Consider the following 10,060-nt stretch of genomic DNA (forward strand, 5'->3'; position numbering starts at 1 on the left):
TCACCATCAACAATAAACACTCGCGTTGGTATTGGCGCGGTCTGAATAAAAAAACACAAATTTTTATTGGTTATGATCAGAAATCTCATCTTGAGTAACAAAAAAAAATGACCCAAATGATATTCCGTATTCTTAGCTCTTTCGGTAAAGTCACGTTGAAGGGAAACAATAAAATAATAAAATATATATAACAATAAAAATTCTCACGACGTTTGGACCATAACACAAACGGTCGTCATCAGGTGTGTCGGTTTGCATAAATGTATTTATTTTTAAACGGTGTATTTATTTATTTATAAACGTTAGCACCACGCGCAGCGATTTGGCAGTTTATTTAGAAGGACTAGTCCATCTATGTTCTGAAAAGAGGAGGGGGGAGACGAAAAATTTATGTATGCTGTCTGAAAGCCACTGTAAGCGTGAATAATCAATTAAGACCTGAAATGGTTTATCAAATCGTTCCAATGATTGCTAAGCCAGAATCCATCTTCTCGGTTGAAATTGTCTCTGTGCTTGTATATGTGGATAGCCTCATGAACGAATCTCTCATGGTAGCCAGATGGCTTACAAAGAACCTCTGTCTTGGAAAAGTCAATGTCACGTTAGCCTTGCTAGTGACGTCATGTCACCAAGGTATTCAACCCACCCCCGTCCTGCGCGCCCTTGAGAGTGACGTCACCTCTGCTTGGTCACTGCCGATATCTGTTCCGGTACAATCCTTATTTGGGCAAAGCCACGCCCAGTGACTGGTGGCTCATTAACATGATGAGTTCGTGAAAGCCGTCGCGAGTTTATTGGGACGGGTTCAGCACCCACGCCCCCATCCCTCGACATATTGCCCGGGCTCATTAACATAATTTTATTCAGTTAAGGAGCCGCTCGTGGTAGGGGAGTGTCTTTTACCGTGACGTCATGTTACCTGCTGCCGCGTGACGTCACGAGGTAACAGGAAGCGATCGCTTCGCTCTTGCACTGAAATCCGAGGTGAGAAATTATTATCGTGTTGGTGGTCGTGGTGGTGGTTGTTGTTTACCAAGGTAGAGCCTCTCTCTCTCTTTCGTAGGGATGTCAGTTGAGTAGCAGCGAGCATGGGAATCGATGTCCAGGTTGGAACTTTACAACGCGGGGCCTAGCCACGCGGGGCCTTGCCTCCTGCCCTCGCCTGATTGCGTTCACTTTAATTATCTCGCTTAAGTTTAATTTGTCTTCACCCGGCTCGCCACTTTGTAACTTTGTTTTATTGTCAACATTCACGCAGTTTTTATTTTTTTCACCAGGCCAAGCCCGCTTGAACTGCTATACCGCTCTTGTTATCAGAAGCGACCTGCCCACAACAACACAAGGTGAGGCTTTGTCAACGTGTGTGAATGTTTTGACTTAAAACTTTGGTGACTGCAGGAATTAATATTCTTGGTTCTTTCGGTAAAGTCACGTAGATAGAAAAAAATAACATTGTAAAATAATTAAGAATTGCAAATAAAGCAAAAACCACGTCGTTTCGATCGCAACACAAGTGGTCTTTATCTTATTGAATTTAATCTGTTATTTTTATTTTCAATCTACGTGACTTTACTGAAAGAACCAACAATATGTGCGTCAATGTATCTATCGGTCAAAGACGCTAAGCGCGTGCCGCTGTTGACTCTGAATGTGTGGAGGGGAACACCTTCACCACGGGGAGAGAGAGACAGAGACACGGATAGCCTCGGCTATGTTGATTGATCCTGGATTCATTACTTGGTGGAGTGAGGAAGAATTAATGCTGAGCAGATGAAGGTGGCCAGGCATGGTTCTGGTAACACCACCACCTGTTTACTCATGGCAGTGTGTGACAGTGTCAAGTTTGTGTTTGAAGTAAAGTCTATTAACTCTGTTGAACACGGAGGTTATATCAAAACAATAGTTTATTTTTGTTTTCCTCTGGAACTCTTCATAAGAATGTAAACAGGAGGTGAACACAGCACACACATGCAGCTGAAGTCGGAACTGCGATTGAACATTAATTAATGCATTTCTGCATAACACAAATAGTATTGTTTTCAAAACCCTTTGCTATGTCAGCTGAATTTAGCTTTCATAAATATTCCTTTTGTAGTCAGACAGCCGAAATTGTGTGCTTAGAGTTTTGGGTTAACATTCATCTTGGAAGATATGAAGGCTTCCAGGCATATTAATGACATTTCCCCTCTCATTGTGTGCCATAGCAGCTCGTGGAGAGAAACCCTTCAGGTGCACTCTGTGTGGGAAGGCGTTTGCACGTTCATCAAATCTGATGAATTTGAGAAACTTTTCATTACATCATGAATATATTAATAAGTATAGACGTGTAAGTCACGTGTGCATTCCTCTGTGCCTGACGTGTAGATGGTGTGGATATTATTTTTTATGTCTGCAGCTGACGCTTCCTCTGCAGAATTGGTCTGATGGAGCAAAGGCACTCAGCGCAGCTCGGTACGACAAGTCAACAATGCGACCAGCGTGCATACAGCACGGACCGGACTGGAAATTTTACACGGCACCAGAGAACTCACACAGGAGAGAAACCCTTCAAATGTACTGTATGTAACAAGGCATTTGCATGGCCATCAGTTCTTGAGACCCACCAGAGAACACACACGGGAGAGAAACCCTTCAAGTGCAGTGTGTGCGTGAAGGCATTTGCACAGTCATCTGATCTTGTAAAACACCAGAGAACACACACGGGAGAGAAACCCTTCAGGTGCATGATGTGCGGGATGGCGTTTACAGTGTCATGTAATCTTGTAACACACCAGAGAACACACACGGGAGAGAAACCCTTCAAGTGCAGTGTTTGTGGGAAGACATTTTCACGGTCATCTGCTCTTAAAAAACACCAGAGAACACACACGGGAGAGAAACCTTTCAGGTGCACTCTGTGCGGGAAGGCGTTTTCAGATCCATGTCATCTTGTAACACACCAGAGAACACACACGGGAGAGAAACCCTTCAAGTGCAGTGTGTGCGTGAAGGCATTTGCACAGTCATCTGATCTTGTAAAACACCAGAGAACACACACGGGAGAGAAACCCTTCAGGTGCATGATGTGCGGGATGGCGTTTACAGTGTCATGTAATCTTGTAACACACCAGAGAACACACACGGGAGAGAAACCCTTCAAGTGCAGTGTTTGTGGGAAGACATTTTCACGGTCATCTGCTCTTAAAAAACACCAGAGAACACACACGGGAGAGAAACCTTTCAGGTGCACTCTGTGCGGGAAGGCGTTTTCAGATCCATGTCATCTTGTAACACACCAGAGAACACACACGGGAGAGAAACCCTTCAAGTGCAGTGTGTGCGTGAAGGCATTTGCACAGTCATCTGCGCTTGTAAAACACCAGAGAACACACACGGGAGAGAAACCCTTCAGGTGCACGATGTGCGGGATGGCGTTTACACAGTCATGTAATCTTGTAACACACCAGAGAAGACACACGGGAGAGAAACCCTTCAAGTGCAGTGTTTGTGGGAAGGCATTTTCACGGTCATCTGCTCTTAAAAAACACCAGAGAACACACACGGGAGAGAAACCTTTCAGGTGCACTCTGTGCGGGAAGGCGTTTGCACGTTCATCAAATCTTGAAGTACACCAGAGAACACACACGAGAGAGAAACCCTTCAGGTGCAGTGTGTGTGGGAATACATTTTCAGATTCATCAAATCTTCAAGTACACCAGAGAACACAGAAGCATCAGAAGATCCACAAGGAGTGGAGTCTGAAATCGGCTTGTGAAAGTCAAAGTGCCGCAATGAGCCCATCCCTCATGAAACACGAACCGGAAGAAAATCCCAGCTTGGACACTTTTAAAGGTATCGAGGTGAAATATGAAGAGGTGATGGTGAAATGTGAAGAGGTGATGGTGAAATGTGAAGAAGTGATGAGCGAAGAAGTGAAGGTAAAATGTGAAGATGAAGATTCAACGCCAAAATGGGACCTTCACATCGTAAATCAGGAGGAGAATTCTGACTGAGGCAGAGCGAGGCAACTCCCAGCAGTTTGTGGAAGTGGAGGTGTGGGTGGACTTGCTCCTAGACAATACAAAATCAAGTGGAGACCCGGTAGATGTGTAAGCTTGATATGATGTTGCTCCAATAGATGCACCTTTGTCACAGGCCTTTCATGACAGGAATGTGAAGTTGAACACTTTGTGGGCCCGTGGGTTGGGTAGATCTCTAACCAGGAGCAAGAGCTAATAAGCTCCCAAGCATTCACTATGTTATCATAATTGCTTTTACATGGTGCTTGCTTAATCGCCTCAGCAACTCGGAGTTTTGTATCTCATCTCAAACGCTCGAAGAGCATCCCCAAGTAGCAGCTGCCCCTGTGTGGCACAAGGTGGTGGCCCTGCACCGGCCTGCATGTGGACAAGAGCCTGTCAGTAGGGGGCGATGATTGATGTGTCATCTCAGTTGTGTAGTTTGTAAGTAATGTTTAGAATTTGCTACATTTTCACTCATGCCAGCATGCAATGGCCTACTCGTTTTGAATGACACAATAGTATGTTTTACATACACTGTGAAGCAGACTGTGCAACTTTTTTTTAAAAGCTTCTTGTTAATACGATGTAACGTGATGCAGTATATTTCACTGAAGTAATCCAATTTTGTTAATATGCCTGTCAATAATTTAGAATGTATACTTGTCTGGTTTTGTGCATACTTGTAACATTTGATCTGTAAGGGTCAAACATTGAATAAGTGATGTTAGGACAAAGTGTGTGTGTGTGTTTGAAAGTAACCTGTACAGAGAACTCGGGTGAGACCCGTTCTTGTGATACACGTCAAACGGTGTTTTTGTGTTCCACGAAGCATCTGGAGCAACTCATTGTCTTTGAAATAGGTGGCATGCTCGGATCATTCACCAGTTACAAGGCATACCACTTGAAAGTTACACGTATAGGAGGAGGTACATTCTCTACAACACGAATTGTAGTTTTGTCTTACGTGTTGATGTAGATTTTGTCTAACTAGGACTAGAAATGCACCTTGCTGATTGACGTCTGGATGTTCGTTACCTATCGGTTGAAGCAAACCCCACTGCTGTTGTTGAGACGCTGTGCACCAATAATGGTCCAACACATTGACGGCCTTCAGGCCAGGAAAGTCACAACATTTGCACACGAAGGACGCATTCACGCAAGTACCCCATGCTCCGTTTTGAAGTTTTAAAATGAAACATCTTTGAATTGTGTTGTGTTTTGAATTAGATGATTTTATTTCTTCATTAAAAGCTTGTATCAATTTACATCTGGAAGACTTCATTGAAAAGGACATTTCGTGTGAATTTTCTCTCGTCATTAAGTAGATGGCCTTGCCGGGGGTTCGGTTCGATGCGGACACAAACAGTGTACACACACACAGTGTACACACACAGTGTACACACACACAGTGTACACACACAGTGTGTACACAGTGTGTACACAGTGTGTACACACAGTGTATACACAGTGTACACACACAGTGTAGACACTGTACACACAATGTACACACATTGTACACACAGTGTACACACAGTGTATACACAGTGTACACATACAGTGTATACACAGTGTACACACAGGGTACACACAGTGTATACACACACAGTGACACACAGTGTGCACACATAGTGTACACACAGGGTACACACACAGTGACACAACAATCGCCATTCGCCACTAAGTGGCAGTGACGTCACCACGAAGCTTGTGCCAGGCACAGTGACACACACACAGTGACAGTGACACACAGTGTATACACATAGTGTACATACACACACAATGTATACACATAGTGTACACACACAGTACACACACAGTGTACACACACAGTGTACACACACACAGTGTATACACAATAATGTCCACGTTGTTGTTGCAGAGCTCACACACCCAAGGGAGGGAATGGAAAATGAATCTAAATCAACTTAAACGCCAACTCTGTGACGTCACCACTCTGCATTGCCTCATCGGCGTGAGGTGTACCTCGCTAGTGACGTCATGTCACCAAGGTATTCACCCCTCCCCCGTCCACCGCGCTCTTGAGCGTGACGTCACCTCCGCTTGGGTCACTGCCGATATCGTTCCAGTGGCAATCCTTATTTGGGCAAAGCTACACCCAGTGACTGGTGGCTCATTAACATAATGTGTTCGTTAAAGCCGTCGCGAGTTTATTGCGAGAGTCACGTAGAATGAGAATAAAATAATAAATTGATAAAATAAAATAACGCAATAATATTTTCACGACGTTTCGGCCACAACACAAGCGGCCTTCATCAGGTGAAGGGACGAGACTGTCTGGTAGGACAGCGCTGGAGTGAAAGAGCCACGTTCAGATCACGGCCTTTAAGCTGTGTGAGAGGAACAAAGCGCCTTGACAAAGGAATTAGCATATAATTTAGCATTGAAATGGCTGAATGATTAGCTTGTGACTGGTCACAGAAATAGCTATGTTAAAAGTTAAAGCATACACATCCGCAGAGGCACCCATTGTTAAAGGAATTAGCATAGAATTTAGCATTGAAATAGCTAAGTTAAGGCATACACATCCGCAGAGGCACCCCTTGACAATGGAATTAGCATAGAATTTAGCATTGAAATAGCTGAGTGATTAGCTTGTAACTGCTCAGAAATAGCTACGTTAAAGTCAGAGCATACACATTCACCGAGGCACTTAGTACAAATCAAACAGGAGAATTTAGCATTGAAATAGCTAGGCGAATTTAGCATTGAAATAACTGAGTGATTAGCTAGTGACTGGACACAGAAATGACTACACATCTGAGCTATTCACAGTACTATATAGTGAACCAATAAAAAACTAAAATATAAATTACCTTAATGTTATCAATAAACTCTATATTCTCCAATCAGCTAAGCTACCAACAATAAGTCGTTATATATCACAATGCTATATGGCGAAAAAATGGGTGGATTCTTACCCTCAACTTTAGCACCACGGATAGCTACGGGCCCCGTTCAGACGGACGAGTTCGTCCATGGTCGGAACAGAGGAGGGGGAGAGAGACAGATGCGAGGCGCTATTATACTCCATGTTGTAAAACCATACCATTAACCGTGGTGTGAGAGGTATTAAGAGTCAATGCTGGCGAAAGAGCTGCGGTCTGAAGGTCATCGTAAAAATACAATGAATTAACAGAAATGATTTAAAACATCTTTCCAGTGGTTACTAAGCCAGAATCCATCTTCTCAGTTGAAATTGTCTCTGTGCTTGTATATGTGAATGGCCTCATGAACGAATCTCTCATGGTAGCCGGTTGGTTTGCAAAGAACCTCCGTCTTGGAGATCCAGGTCCGATTCAACACAGTACATAAAATCCGTGATTTAGTTCCATCTGTAAAAGATGCTGTTCCAGACATACAGTACCCGGGCGTTTACAAACGAAAGTGCCTCTGTGGTAGTAGCTACATTGGAGAAACCAAAAGACATATCTCGGACCGCATCCGCGAACATAAAGCAGACTTGAAACACGGTAGGACGAACTTCTCTGCCGTGGCAGATCACTGTTATAATTCAGTGGGCTCACATGACATTGACTTCTCCAAGACGGAGGTTCTTTGCAAACCAACCGGCTACCATGAGAGATTCGTTCATGAGGCCATTCACATATACAAGCACAGAGACAATTTCAACCGAGAAGATGGATTCTGGCTTAGTAACCACTGGAAAGATGTTTTAAATCATTTCTGTTCTTAATTCATTGTATTTTTACGATGACCTTCAGACCGCAGCTCTTTCGCCAGCATTGACTCTTAATACCTCTCACACCACGGTTAATGGTATGGTTTTACAACATGGAGTATAATAGCGCCTCGCATCTGTCTCTCTCCCCCTCCTCTGTTCCGACCATGGACGAACTCGTCCGTCTGAACGGGGCCCGTAGCTATCCGTGGTGCTAAAGTTGAGGGTAAGAATCCACCCATTTTTTCGCCACATAGCATTGTGATATATAACGACTTATTGTTGGTAGCTTAGCTGATTGGAGAATATAGAGTTTATTGATAACATTAAGGTAATTTATATTTTAGTTTTTTATTGGTTCACTATATAGTACTGTGAATAGCTCAGATGTGTAGTCATTTCTGTGACCAGTCACTAGCTAATCACTGTTATTTCAATGCTAAATTCGCCTAGTTATTTCAATGCTAAATTCTCCTGTTTGATTTGTACTAAGTGCCTCGGTGAATGTGTATGCTCTGACTTTAACGTAGCTATTTCTGTGAGCAGTTACAAGCTAATCACTCAGCTATTTCAATGCTAAATTCTATGCTAATTCCATTGTCAAGGGGTGCCTCTGCGGATGTGTATGCCTTAACTTAGCTATTTCAATGCTAAATTCTATGCTAATTCCTTTAACAATGGGTGCCTCTGCGGATGTGTATGCTTTAACTTTTAACATTGCTATTTCTGTGACCAGTCACAAGCTAATCATTCAGCCATTTCAATGCTAAATTATATGCTAATCCCTTTGTCAAGGCGCTTTGTTCCTCTCACACAGCTTAAAGGCCGTGATCTGAACGTGGCTCTTTCACTTCAGCGCTGTCCTACCAGACAGTCTCGTCCCTTCACCTGATGAAGGCCGCTTGTGTTGTGGCCGAAACGTCGTGAGAATATTATTGTGTTATTTTATTTTATCAATTTATTATTTTATTCTCATTCTACGTGACTTTACCGAAAGAACCAAAGAGGATGAATCATTGCAGTCACGAAAGCTTTAAATCGAAATTTATTGCGAGAGGTTCAGCTCCCACGCCCCCATCCCTCGACATATGGGCCGGCCTCATTAACATAATTTAATCAGTTACAGAGCCGCCCTAGGGAGAGAAGTGACGTCATACTACTTCCTGCTTTCGCGAGGTAACAGGAAGCTGCCGTGTGCGCGCTTGTACTGAAATCCGAGGTGAGAAATTCTCATCATTGTGGTGGTCGTTGTTGTTGTTTACCAAGGTAGAGCCTCTCTCTCTCTCGTAGGGATGTCAGTTGAGTAGCAGCGAGCATGGGAATCGATGCCCAGGTTGGAACTTTACAACGCGGGGCCTAGCCACGCGGGGCCTTGCCTCCTGCCCTCGCCTGATTGCGTTCACTCTAATTATCTCGCTTAAGTTTAATTTGTCTTCACCTGGCTCGCCACTTTGTAACTTTGTTTTATTGTAAATATTCACGCAGTTTTTATTTTCTTTTGTTAGCAGGCCAAGCCCGCTTGAGCTGCTATACCGCTCTTGTTATCAGAAGCGACCTGCCCACAACAACACAAGGTGAGGCTTTGTCAACGTGTGTGAATGTTTTGACTTAAAACTTTGGTGACTGCAGGAATTAATATTCTTGGTTCTTTCGGTAAAGTCACGTAGATAGAAAAAAATAACATTGTAAAATAATTAAGAATTGCAAATAAAGCAAAAACCACGTCGTTTCGATCGCAACACAAGTGGTCTTTATCTTATTGAATTTAATCTGTTATTTTTATTTTCAATCTACGTGACTTTACTGAAAGAACCAACAATATGTGCGTCAATGTATCTATCGGTCAAAGACGCTAAGCGCGTGCCGCTGTTGACTCTGAATGTGTGGAGGGGAACACCTTCACCACGGGGAGAGAGAGACAGAGACACGGATAGCCTCGGCTATGTTGATTGATCCTGGATTCATTACTTGGTGGAGTGAGGAAGAATTAATGCTGAGCAGATGAAGGTGGCCAGGCATGGTTCTGGTCACACCACCACCTATTTACTCATGGCAGTGTGTGACAGTGTCAAGTTTGTGTTTGAAGTAAAGTCTATTAATTCTGTTGAACACGGAGGTTATATCAAAACAATAGTTTGTTTTTGTTTTCCTCTCGAACTCTTCATAAGAATGGAAACAGGAGGTGAACACAGCACACAAATTCAGCTGAAGTCGGATCTGTTCATCCCCAGCATTCAAGGACACCTGAGCCTGGATTCACACCTCTAAGTTGCGATTGAACATTAATTAATGCATTTCTGCAAAACACAAATAGTATTGTTTTCAACACCCTTTGCTATGTCAGCTGAATTTAGCTTTC

This window comes from Petromyzon marinus, unplaced genomic scaffold (genome assembly GCF_048934315.1).
Source record: "Petromyzon marinus isolate PM22_M1 ecotype Great Lakes invasive population unplaced genomic scaffold, UKy_Petmar_22M1.pri1.0 PM_G_Scaffold_25, whole genome shotgun sequence".
NCBI lineage: Eukaryota > Metazoa > Chordata > Hyperoartia > Petromyzontiformes > Petromyzontidae > Petromyzon > Petromyzon marinus.